This window comes from Theropithecus gelada, chromosome 19, assembly GCF_003255815.1.
Source record: "Theropithecus gelada isolate Dixy chromosome 19, Tgel_1.0, whole genome shotgun sequence".
NCBI classification, from domain to species: Eukaryota; Metazoa; Chordata; class Mammalia; order Primates; family Cercopithecidae; genus Theropithecus; species Theropithecus gelada.
Window position 1 is genome coordinate 47,847,627 of NC_037687.1, and position 10,048 is coordinate 47,857,674.

A 10,048-nucleotide genomic window follows, 5' to 3' on the forward strand; every position below is an offset into this window, starting at 1 on the left:
TCAGCAGACGTCTGAAATAAATATGATTGCAAGGGTGAAGGTGACATGATTGACTTAAATCAAGCAATTTCTCCATTAAAGCATTGAATCCTCAACTCATAAAGACACTCTTTACCAGATGAACTGTAAGGTTGTCCAGCATTTGTCATATTAGGCAATTTGAAAGGAAAGAACAGTTATAAAAATGAATGTAATTCTCGGTTGAAGAAAAAAAAAATCCAGTTTTTACAGCAGGGGGGTGGTTAACTTTCCGCAGATTAAAAACAGGTTTCACAGCAATTCTGCTGCTATAACATTCTACAATTAAAACATAAGAAGAAACAGCTCTGGTGCCAAAGAAGACAGTTGTGGGAATTAGTTTGTTTGGGGACAGGGAGGCAGGTTCCCCCTGCAGCATCAAAGGTTATTTTCTTTCCCCTAGGAACAGCAGTGTTGCCATAAACGGTGCTGGTTTGCTTCCAACCCCCTTTTCTGAGCTGCTTTCAATTAGCAGGGATTATTAAACTGGAAACGTTTTAAACTGCTGCCGAAGCGGCTTTCCGGCCTTATGAGCTGAGGCCTTATGAGTGGAGCTAGAGGCATCACAATAAAAGCTGATTGATTAGGGAGGAAGGCACTGATAGCAACTGATGCCCAGTGTCATGTTCTATGCGTTTCACAGCCTTCTCTTTCCCCACCGAACTGTGCGTCTTTGTGGGGAGTTTGACTTCGGCTTCTCTCTCTGGTGCCTTCTGCAGCCTGGAGGCTCTCAACTTCCATTTCAACTACCTGACCTGAGCCAGCCATATCTCCATGCCCCATCTCCCACCTGGACCCATAGCTAGGGTGGGCAGATCCCAGAGGCAAGGCTCTTGGATTTCTGCGTGACTGGCCTTTTTCTTTTTGCAGTTTAATTGTTGGGACATCAGACTAACAGTGACAATAACACATCTCTGTAAAATATAGGCCACAGAGCGTTGGTGGAGGTAGAGGTGGGGGCAGGTGTCTGTGTCTTGTTGGAGGGTTTCAAAAATGGAAGGCATTTCCCTAAAGTTTGATCGTCAATGACCTCGTCTTCTAGTGATCTTTCTTAAAGTTTCTTGTATGCATACCTGATTTCTTCAACTAAATTAATTAATTTATTTGATAACACATAGTACTTGGTTGGCATTGTGCTAAATTTTTAAAGGTATTTACTTTTTATGTTTAATTCTAGCAACAAATCCCTGATTTGTTGGTAGAATAGGTAGAGTTAACAGCCCGATTTTACAGATGAGTAAACTGAGGCCTGTGGGTGGAAAGGCTGACTTCAAAATGAGGGAGAACGCTTCACCACTGTGTTGCTTCTTGCATTAAACCTGTTCCTGCTCTGAGTGAGGCGAGTGGAACAGATCCTCTGTTCCTCCCCAGGTCATTCACTACTTTAAAAAAAAAAAATCATGGATTCTTTTAATACATGCTGGTTGTGTGTGTCCAAGCTCTGAAGATGGTGGTGGACTAGTCAGACCAGCTGCCTCCTCTTGTTGGGACAGGGCTCATGCCCTAGCCTCTGTTTCTGATCAGTTTGCAAGGAGAATGCATATACCCACATTGCCACTTACCACGAGGAAGCTCGGCTTCTCAGCGTTGCCTGATTACTTGAGTTGTAAAGGTTCAGCAACCCAGCTTGTGTTGGGTGGACTGGAAAAAGGAGACGGGGTCTACTTTTTGGTTACGCAGTGGGCTGCCTTCAAACCGCCTCCCCCCTTCTTTTCTGGCAGAAAGGGGCTGGAGTGAAGGTGCCGCGTAGGTGTTGGGGAGTGGCAGAAAGCAGTTTCCCTAGGGGCGGGGCCCGGGGTGAGGCCGACCACAGTTATTCCAGGATTATGACTCAAAGCACACCAACAAGAAGCATTTATTACCTCCGAAGTAGTGCTGGCTCTGTAGTGCTGAATGGAGAGGTGAGGTATTGCAGCTGTTATCTTTTGAACTAACTGCTATTGCGTGTCCCATGACCAGCCGTGGCAGGGTTTTTGTTCCCATGAATGAATGGGCTATAAATCTGTCGGAGCTGACAGTAGCAGCAGTACTAGAGGGTGTAAAGAGAAAATGTGCAGAAGAATCTTGTGGTCTTTGCTTGCCTGGAAAATGAGTTCAATAAAATGGAGGTGATCAGTGCTTATTTATAGGGCAAACTGATACATCCAGCATTGGCCGTCAGAGCCTAACTTAGTGTTTTCTCATTTACAGTCACTCTGTTGTAAAGCACATCTGTGCACCGAGGGCACTCGTGGAGCTTCCAGCAATTGCAGCGGTGGAAGAAGTAGAGGAGACACTTGCAGATAAAGGGATGTTTTCCTCTCTGTTTCTAAGCTTCAGGAGCCTTCAGAGGTAGCTGTCTGTAGAGCTGTAGTTTGAGGTTTGTAACAGGCAGGAAAATTTGAGGCCGAAAACAGTTCCTTATTTACATTTCAGTTTTGAGGGTGAATGGCAGGAAATGGGATAAAATTAATCGCCATTTTTCAGGCCCCCGAAACAATAAATTCCAGCAGCCATAAATTTGGAGCTGGGTTAAGTACTGAAAACAATTTATTGCTAATTTTTCCCTTAATTGCATTCCCAAGAAGAAGGGTTTGGTGCTTACTGGTGGCATTATTATATAAAAATTATTCGTTAGAAAGCACAGTGAACAGTAAATCAGAAGCTTACCTGAAACAGGGTCAGGGTTCCTCACAATTCATCCTTGCCCTCACCCAGCCTGTCTCCAGCGAGGTCTTCAGGAAAGAAAAGGATCAGGGAAAATGCTCCCGCTATCCCCTCGCCCCTCCTCTGTGACACTGTGCGCAGATTAGGTGTTGATTCAATAAGATGCTTCACCTTCTAAAAGTGATAGTGTGAATCACGTGTGGAAGCAGAGGGGACATAATGGAACATCACTGCACGGCATCCCTGCCTCATTTAATTTGTTTTGAGGCTGCTAGCCGTGTCAGGCTAACTGCACTTGAGGCCAGTCAACAGTCTGACCCTGTTGGTGGAGAAAGTTGAAAGACAGTGGCATGGTGTCAGAAGCTGCTGGGATGAAGTCAACATCCGTTCCCGTCTCCCCTTGGGAAAGCCGTGTTCCAGGGTGAGCCTCCTCTGCAAAAAAGGACTTGTTGGGACTGGAGGTCTGAGAGCTGGGGCTGGCCTTGGGGAAGAGAATCACTGCAAGTCATTTTACACTATGTGGGAGACTTGCTGTCCTTTGGTTGTTTGATGGGCAGACTTTGCTCAGATGGGGATGGTGAGATGTCATCTTCCTGCAAATGCCATCTGTGTTCCTTCAGGTATACAGCAGGCCATTGGTGGGAACTCACCTGCTTAGATCAGTCTCCTTGGCATTTTACAGGCAAAGAGAGAGTGATGGATTTGCCATTCCAAACCAGCCGTAGGTGGAGCCTGTGCCCATCGGAGAGCTCCTGGAGGTTGAAACTGCAATTCTGACGGCCATTTGGGGAAGAGCCAATGGGTGCCAAGTGTTTATGACGTGACAAGTACATCTGCATCACGGATGGTGAGGTCAGTGGGAGCGGTTAGATGGAAGCTCTTCTGTCCCTTCCATAATGGCATCTGTCATCTCAGGCTGGCAATGGCTATGATGGTGGGAGGACCCCTCCCCCGCTGCTTGGGGCATGCTCCCACTGCTGGCCAGGGTGGGAGAATGGCAGGAAGACTGTGAGGGAGGGGCAGGGCATTGGGGGCACTGACAGTCTTCCCAGGAAACGGACAAGATGGGGAAAGTACACACTTCAGGACCAAACAAAATGGCACATTCACAGGGTCCTTCCTCCCTCCTCTTCCTCATCTGCCTTCCTCTTCCTCCTCCCCCATCCTCCTCCCCTCCTCCTCCCCTCCTCCTCCCCTCCTCCTCCTCTTCCTCCTCCTCCTCCTCCTCTTCTTCTTCCTCTTCCTCTTCCTCTTCCTCTTCTTCTTCTTCCTGCTTTTTGACAGAGTCTCACTCTGTCTCCCAGGCTGGAGTGCAGTGGCGTGATCTGAGCTCACTGCAACTTCCACCTCCTGGGTTCAAGTGGTTCTCCTGCCTTGACCTCCCGAGTAGCTGGGATTACAGGTGCCTGCCACCACACCTGGCTAATTTTTGTATTTTTAATAGAGATGAGGTTTCACCATGTTGGCCAGGCTGGTCTTGAACTCTCGACCTCAGGTGATCCACCTGCCTTGGCCTCCCAAAGTTCTGCGATTACAGTTGTGAGCCACCATGCCTGGCCTGAAAATCCTCATCTTCCTTTTTAGGCCAGCCAAGGCAGAGGCTCACAGATGGAACTGCAGGCCACAGCATCACCCCATCTCTCAATCTTATGACAGCTGACTATCAAGAAATTTCTGTAAAAAGAAATCATTAAATAAAAAAGATACCTGCACTTTCATGTTTATTGTAGTACTATTTAACCCAGTGTTCATCAACAAATGGGCAGAAAAAGTATGGTACATATACACAATGGAATGTTATTAAGCCATGGAAAAGAAACTAAAATCATTTCTTTTGCAGCAATATGGATGGGACTGGAGGTCATTACCTTAAGTGAAACAAGCCAGAAACAAAAAAACAAATATTGCATGTTCTCACTGATATGTGGGAGCTAAATAATGTGTACATGTGGATGCACAGTGTGGAATGGTAGACAATGGAGACTCAGAAGGGGGCGGGGTGGAAGGAGGTGGATGATGAGAAATTACTCATTGAGTACTATGCGTGTTATTTAGGTGATGGATCCTCTAAAGCCCCGACTTCACCACTGCACAAACTATGCATGTAACATGATTGTACATGCACCCCATACATTTATACAAAGATTATCATAAAAAATAAAGTTGGATATATAACCCCCCAAAAAGAAATTCCTGTAAATGAAACGTGCGCTCAAGCTGATTCTACAGCTTTCTATCATGACCAAGGAGAATTTCTCACACCTCTTACTTCCTCTTTCTTCCTTTCCCTATTCCTGCCCTCTAACTCCTCAGAAACAAGACACCTTCTCTGGGGTTTGTTGGTATGAGCTAAGTGGCCAGAGTGTGGGCAACTGAGGGCAAACATCAAAAATAAGGAACTGAACTAAAAAGATGAACCTGCTCACGTATGTACATGGCAGTGCTATTCACAATAGCAGCTACATGGAACCAGCCCAGGTGCTCACCCGCAGTGGATTGGATAAAGAAAATGTGGCACATTTACACCATGAAATACTACATAGCCACAAAAAAGAATGAAATCCTGTCCTTTGCAGCAACATGGATGCAGGTAGAGGCCATTATTCTAGGTAAATTAACGCAGAAACAGAAAAGCAAATGTCCCATGTTCTCACTTATAAGTGGGAGCTGAACATTGGGTACTCATGGGCACAAAGATGGAAAACAGACTACTGAGGATTCCTAGAAGGGAAGGAGGCAGTAAAGGCTGAAAAACTACCTATTCAGTACTATGCTCACTATCTGGGTGGTAGAATCACTTGTACACCAATCCTCAGCATCACACAATATACCCATGTAACAAATCTGCACAAGTACCCCTTGAATCTAAAGAACAGCAAGAAGAGCTGAGCCTGTAGACCTTGGGTGAGGAGCAAGGGAGGAGAGGCCTTGATTCCTGGCCTTCAGGAGGCTGAGCCAGGAGCAGAAGCCAGAACAAGTTCTTGCAGAGCTGGGGGTCGCGTGCAGTTTGCGGTAAGTCATTCTGACAGCAAGAGCTGTGGGGGTTCAGAGCCTGTAAAGAACAAAAGCAAAACATTGCTTTTTGAATATAGGAGTAATACAAATTTATTTTTGAACATTCAGAAATACAGGGAAGTTTCAAGCAGAAAATAAAAACTGCCTGTAATCCCGCTATCCAGAGATAAACCTTGTTAAATTTTTTATGCATTTCTTTACAGGCCTGTGGGCATTTAGATGTCTTATTATTTTTTCAAAATTGGGATTCAACTATACATATAGTTTTTATATCCTGTCCTTTTTTTCCTCCCCCTTAACATATTGTAAACATTTTCTATGTCCTTGATGGTTTTCAGACTTTTTTTGGTTCGATTTTAAGAATTCACAGAGTTGCATTTTATAGATGTGTTAAATAAAAGTTACAGGAGGCTATTGTTTTCTACTAAGCTTCGGCACTAGGCTTCCACAGAGCAGACTAAAAATCAAAATGGAGTTCCCCATGCTAACATGCTGTTACTGAAACACCAGGGGTTCCGTTTAGGCCCTGCTTCTCACCACATAGAAAGCCAATTACTGAGAAAACAATTATTGCCAAGGGAGAAGGCTTTAATCGGGTGTCGCAGCCGTGGAGATGGGAGGTCAGTCTCCAATTCCTCTCCCTGGCTGTCTAAAATTAGGGACTTATATAGCAGGGAAGAAATGTAACATGTGTTGGAAAACAGGAACCAGGGAATGGTGAGGAAGCAATCATGATAAATGAGGGGTCTGGCATCTCCTTGTCTGGATGTGGTGATCTGGTGAGTTTCAATTCTTTCCTACTTTTTGAGGGGTCTGGGAGTATTTTCCTGAGGAAGGAATTCAGATAAAACAAATGACCAGAAATACCATTTGACCCAGAAATCCCATGACTGGGTATAAACTCAAAGGAATATAAATCATTATTTTACAAAGACACATGCACACGTATGTTCATTGCAGCACTATTCACAATAGCAAAGGCATGGAACCGACCCAAATGCCCATCAGTGATAGACTGGATAAAGAAAATATGGTACATACACACCATGGAATACTATGCAGCCATAAAAAGGAATGAGAACGTGTCCTTTGCGGGGACATGGATGAAGCTGGAAGCCTTTACCCTCAGCTAACTACAACGGGAACAGAAAACAAAACTCCGCATGTTCTCACCTATAAGAGGGAGCTCAACAATGAGAAAATATGGACACAGGGAGGGGAAAAGCACACCCAGGGCCTGTTGGGGGGGCGAGGGGAGGGAGAGCATGAGGACAAATATCTAATGCACATGGGGTTTAATACCTAGATGACAGGTTGATAGGTGCCGCAAACCACCATGGCACACATTTACTTATGTCACAAACCTGCACGTTCTGCACATGTATCCTGGAACATAAAGTAAGATAAAATTTAAAAAACAAAACAAAACAAAAAACAAATGCAAGTTGCAGGCTTTGAGAGCAGAAGAGTTAGTATCTATGATTATCTGAAAGCACTGTCTAAGGAAGTGTTGGATCTGTTTCAGTTTCCCAGTCACCAAAACTAAACTCAGTTGTTATCTGACCTTCTCAGAAATCGGGAGAGAGATAACAGCCACTTTCCCAAACAGGTCTGTTTCAATCCTCAATCCGCATGATAATGAAGTTCCCTCTGCTTTAATCCTCACACAAAAAAGGAAGCCTGCAGTAACCCGATATTAATGAATCAGTTATTTTTCTATTGTTCTGTCTAAAAGTAACGAATCCTCTCTTTGTTCTTTGTTTCTGCTTTCTTCAGCCTTCTCTGTTAATAAAGCAAATTCTGCAGGGCTCACTGGATCACTCATTCTGTGTTTTGGAAAAAGGTGTTGCCTGATTCTAGAATTGCAAATAAAGCGAATTGAGCGCTTTAAACTCATTTGTTGTGCTGTTGTCTCTTGAATACCCCGGGGGTTACGGATGCCCACTCTTCTCCACCCACCCATTACGCATTTGAAACTCTACATACAATTTTGACTTCCCCAAAACTTAGCTGCTAGTACTTACTGCTGACTGGACTCCTTCCAATAACGTAAACAGTCACTTAATACATATTTTTAATGTTACATGTATTACATGCTGTATGCTTACAATAAAGTAAGCTAGAGCAAAAATGTTATTTGAAAAGTCATAAGGAAAAGAAAATGCATTTGCTGTTCAGTAAGTGGAAATGGTTTATCACAAAGGTTTTCATCCCCATCATCTTTCCATTGAGTAGGCTGAGGAGGAGGAGGAAGAGGAGGGGTTGGTCTTGCTGTCTTGGATGGCGAGGTGGAAGAAAATCTGAATGTAAGCGGACCCAAGAAATTCAAACCCATGTTGTTCAAGGGTCAATTGCAGTTTTGTCTTTTGACAGATGCATCATATTGTTTGACCATTTCCTTTATGGCAAACATGAAGTTGCTTCTGATTTTTTCACATTACCAGTGAAGTTGTGGCCAGTGTTTTTTTTTACCATGGATCACTGGGTGCCCTCTGGATATTTCTTTATGGTGAAGTCCTAGAAGAGAAAGTCCTAGGGAGTGAGGCCCCTTTATTTCGAAATATTTGTCCCCCAAGTAAGGTTGGCTCTGTGAGCTTTGTGGGAGAGTGACAGCCTAGATTTCCAAAAAAGAGATAGCCTCTGCAAAGCTGTTTGTTTGACAGATCAAAATATTTAAAATGGGAATTTCTTTTATGGTGGAGGTTGAATACATTTCCATATGTCTCTTGTGTATGTGTATTTCTTTTCTCGTGCATTGTTTATTTGCCCACTTTTCTCTTGAGGATTAAGTCTTTGAAAGTGCTCTTCACAGCAGAAAGATATCAACTGTTCAACGACTTGTCCCTCTTTGGATGGGGTTGAAAAAGGAGATATGGGGAGCTGGAGTTTGAACTAGGCCTTGAGTAGTTGTGAGCAGGATTTTGATAGCTGGATCCTAGGTCAGTCCAAAAGGCATCTTCTTAGGTGAGCCATGAACAAGAATACACTGAGGAAAACCATAGCCTTACTTTGTACATTTAAGAAAGGAAGTCGAGTGAACAAGGGCAAATTATTTTTGGTCTTGGTCTCTGCTGAAACTAACATGCAAGGAGCCATAAATATTTACTTATCTGTGAAAGGCAGCATGCTGACGGCATTCTTGGAGAGGTTCTTCATTAAATAAAACCAGACAACTTGGCATTACTTAGAATTTCTTTGCTAGTTGATTATATTGGTCTGGGATGCAGAAGGCCGGGAAAAAAAATCATAAGACTTGTGGGAATCTTCTAGCTTTTCACTGCATCATGTGCATGTGTGTGTGTGTGTGTGTGTGTGTGTCTGTGTGTGTTTGTATTAACCAGTGAAACATTTTATGGAATTGATGGCGGACCTGGTCTTCAGCACCCCCAGCACCCCATTCTCCACGATGGCTGCCTTGTGTTTTTATGTTTTTAGTGTTTACACACACGTGGGATTAGGAAGCACTCCATTGGCTGGTTCAGAATTTGGATTGACTCTGATTGGCTCTGTGGTAGGCTGTTAATGATCACTGCCATCATTTCAGAGGGTGTTGGCAAGGTGATAATGCAATTAACATCTCCCTCTTTGATAGAGAATGAGGTGAAGACAAGCTGACTTTTGGAACCTGATGATCACTGATAATTAGGGGAAACCCTTGAGGGGAAGATATTGGGCTGTTTTAACAACTGCACCCGAACACATGTGCAGCAAGCCCACCTCTGAAACCACTTGAGGGCAAATAAATGCCCACTGGTCCCATCCCTTTGGGGTTGGGCTGGGCACAGCCATTCTGCACTTTATTTTTAGCAAATGTGTATTGCTAATGTGGCCAGAACCGCTGGTGATGTTTCAGGAAATTTATTTAAAATTCAATTTGTACATCGTGACTTTAAGCACTACTTTTGGGGAAGTGTGTTTTGCATTATGCCATATCAGTTCGGGATTATGGACTCTGAGGGAATATGTATAATTTTTATGTACTATGTTTATTGGCACATTTGTGCTAATAGCCAATAAGATGATATTGCTGTCTTAATACCATGCGAGTCTCTGTGACTCTGTGGCTAATGAGTGGGGGCCTCTGAGTACCTGACTGAGGCCGGGAAGGGGGCAGCATGGGCTCTGGGATATGGGATATGATGCTGGGAATCCAAACATTGGCTTGGCAGATTGTACCCTTATAGTATGGAAGAGGGAACCTGTAATGCAGAGAGGAAATCTGGGTCCAACCAGGGAACGGTACCACCAGGGAAACACTGACATTGCCTTTACAGCAAAGTGACCATCCTTGGGAGAGAAAAAACAATCCCGAAGATATTTAGTCCTCAATTAAATAAAGCCATGTCCTCCTGATTGGCTTCCAGTGACC

The 10,048-nt window shown here is 44.0% G+C and overlaps 1 long non-coding RNA gene across 1 annotated transcript; it reads left to right on the forward strand.

The window, feature by feature from the left end:
* The first annotated feature begins 659 nt into the window (after positions 1-659).
* LOC112613447 lies at positions 660-4,357 on the forward strand. Its single transcript, XR_003116949.1, has 4 exons — positions 660-3,085; positions 3,347-3,516; positions 3,949-4,159; positions 4,249-4,357. It is a non-coding gene; the product is annotated as an uncharacterized LOC112613447 (long non-coding RNA).
* The last annotated feature ends 5,691 nt before the right edge of the window (positions 4,358-10,048 follow it).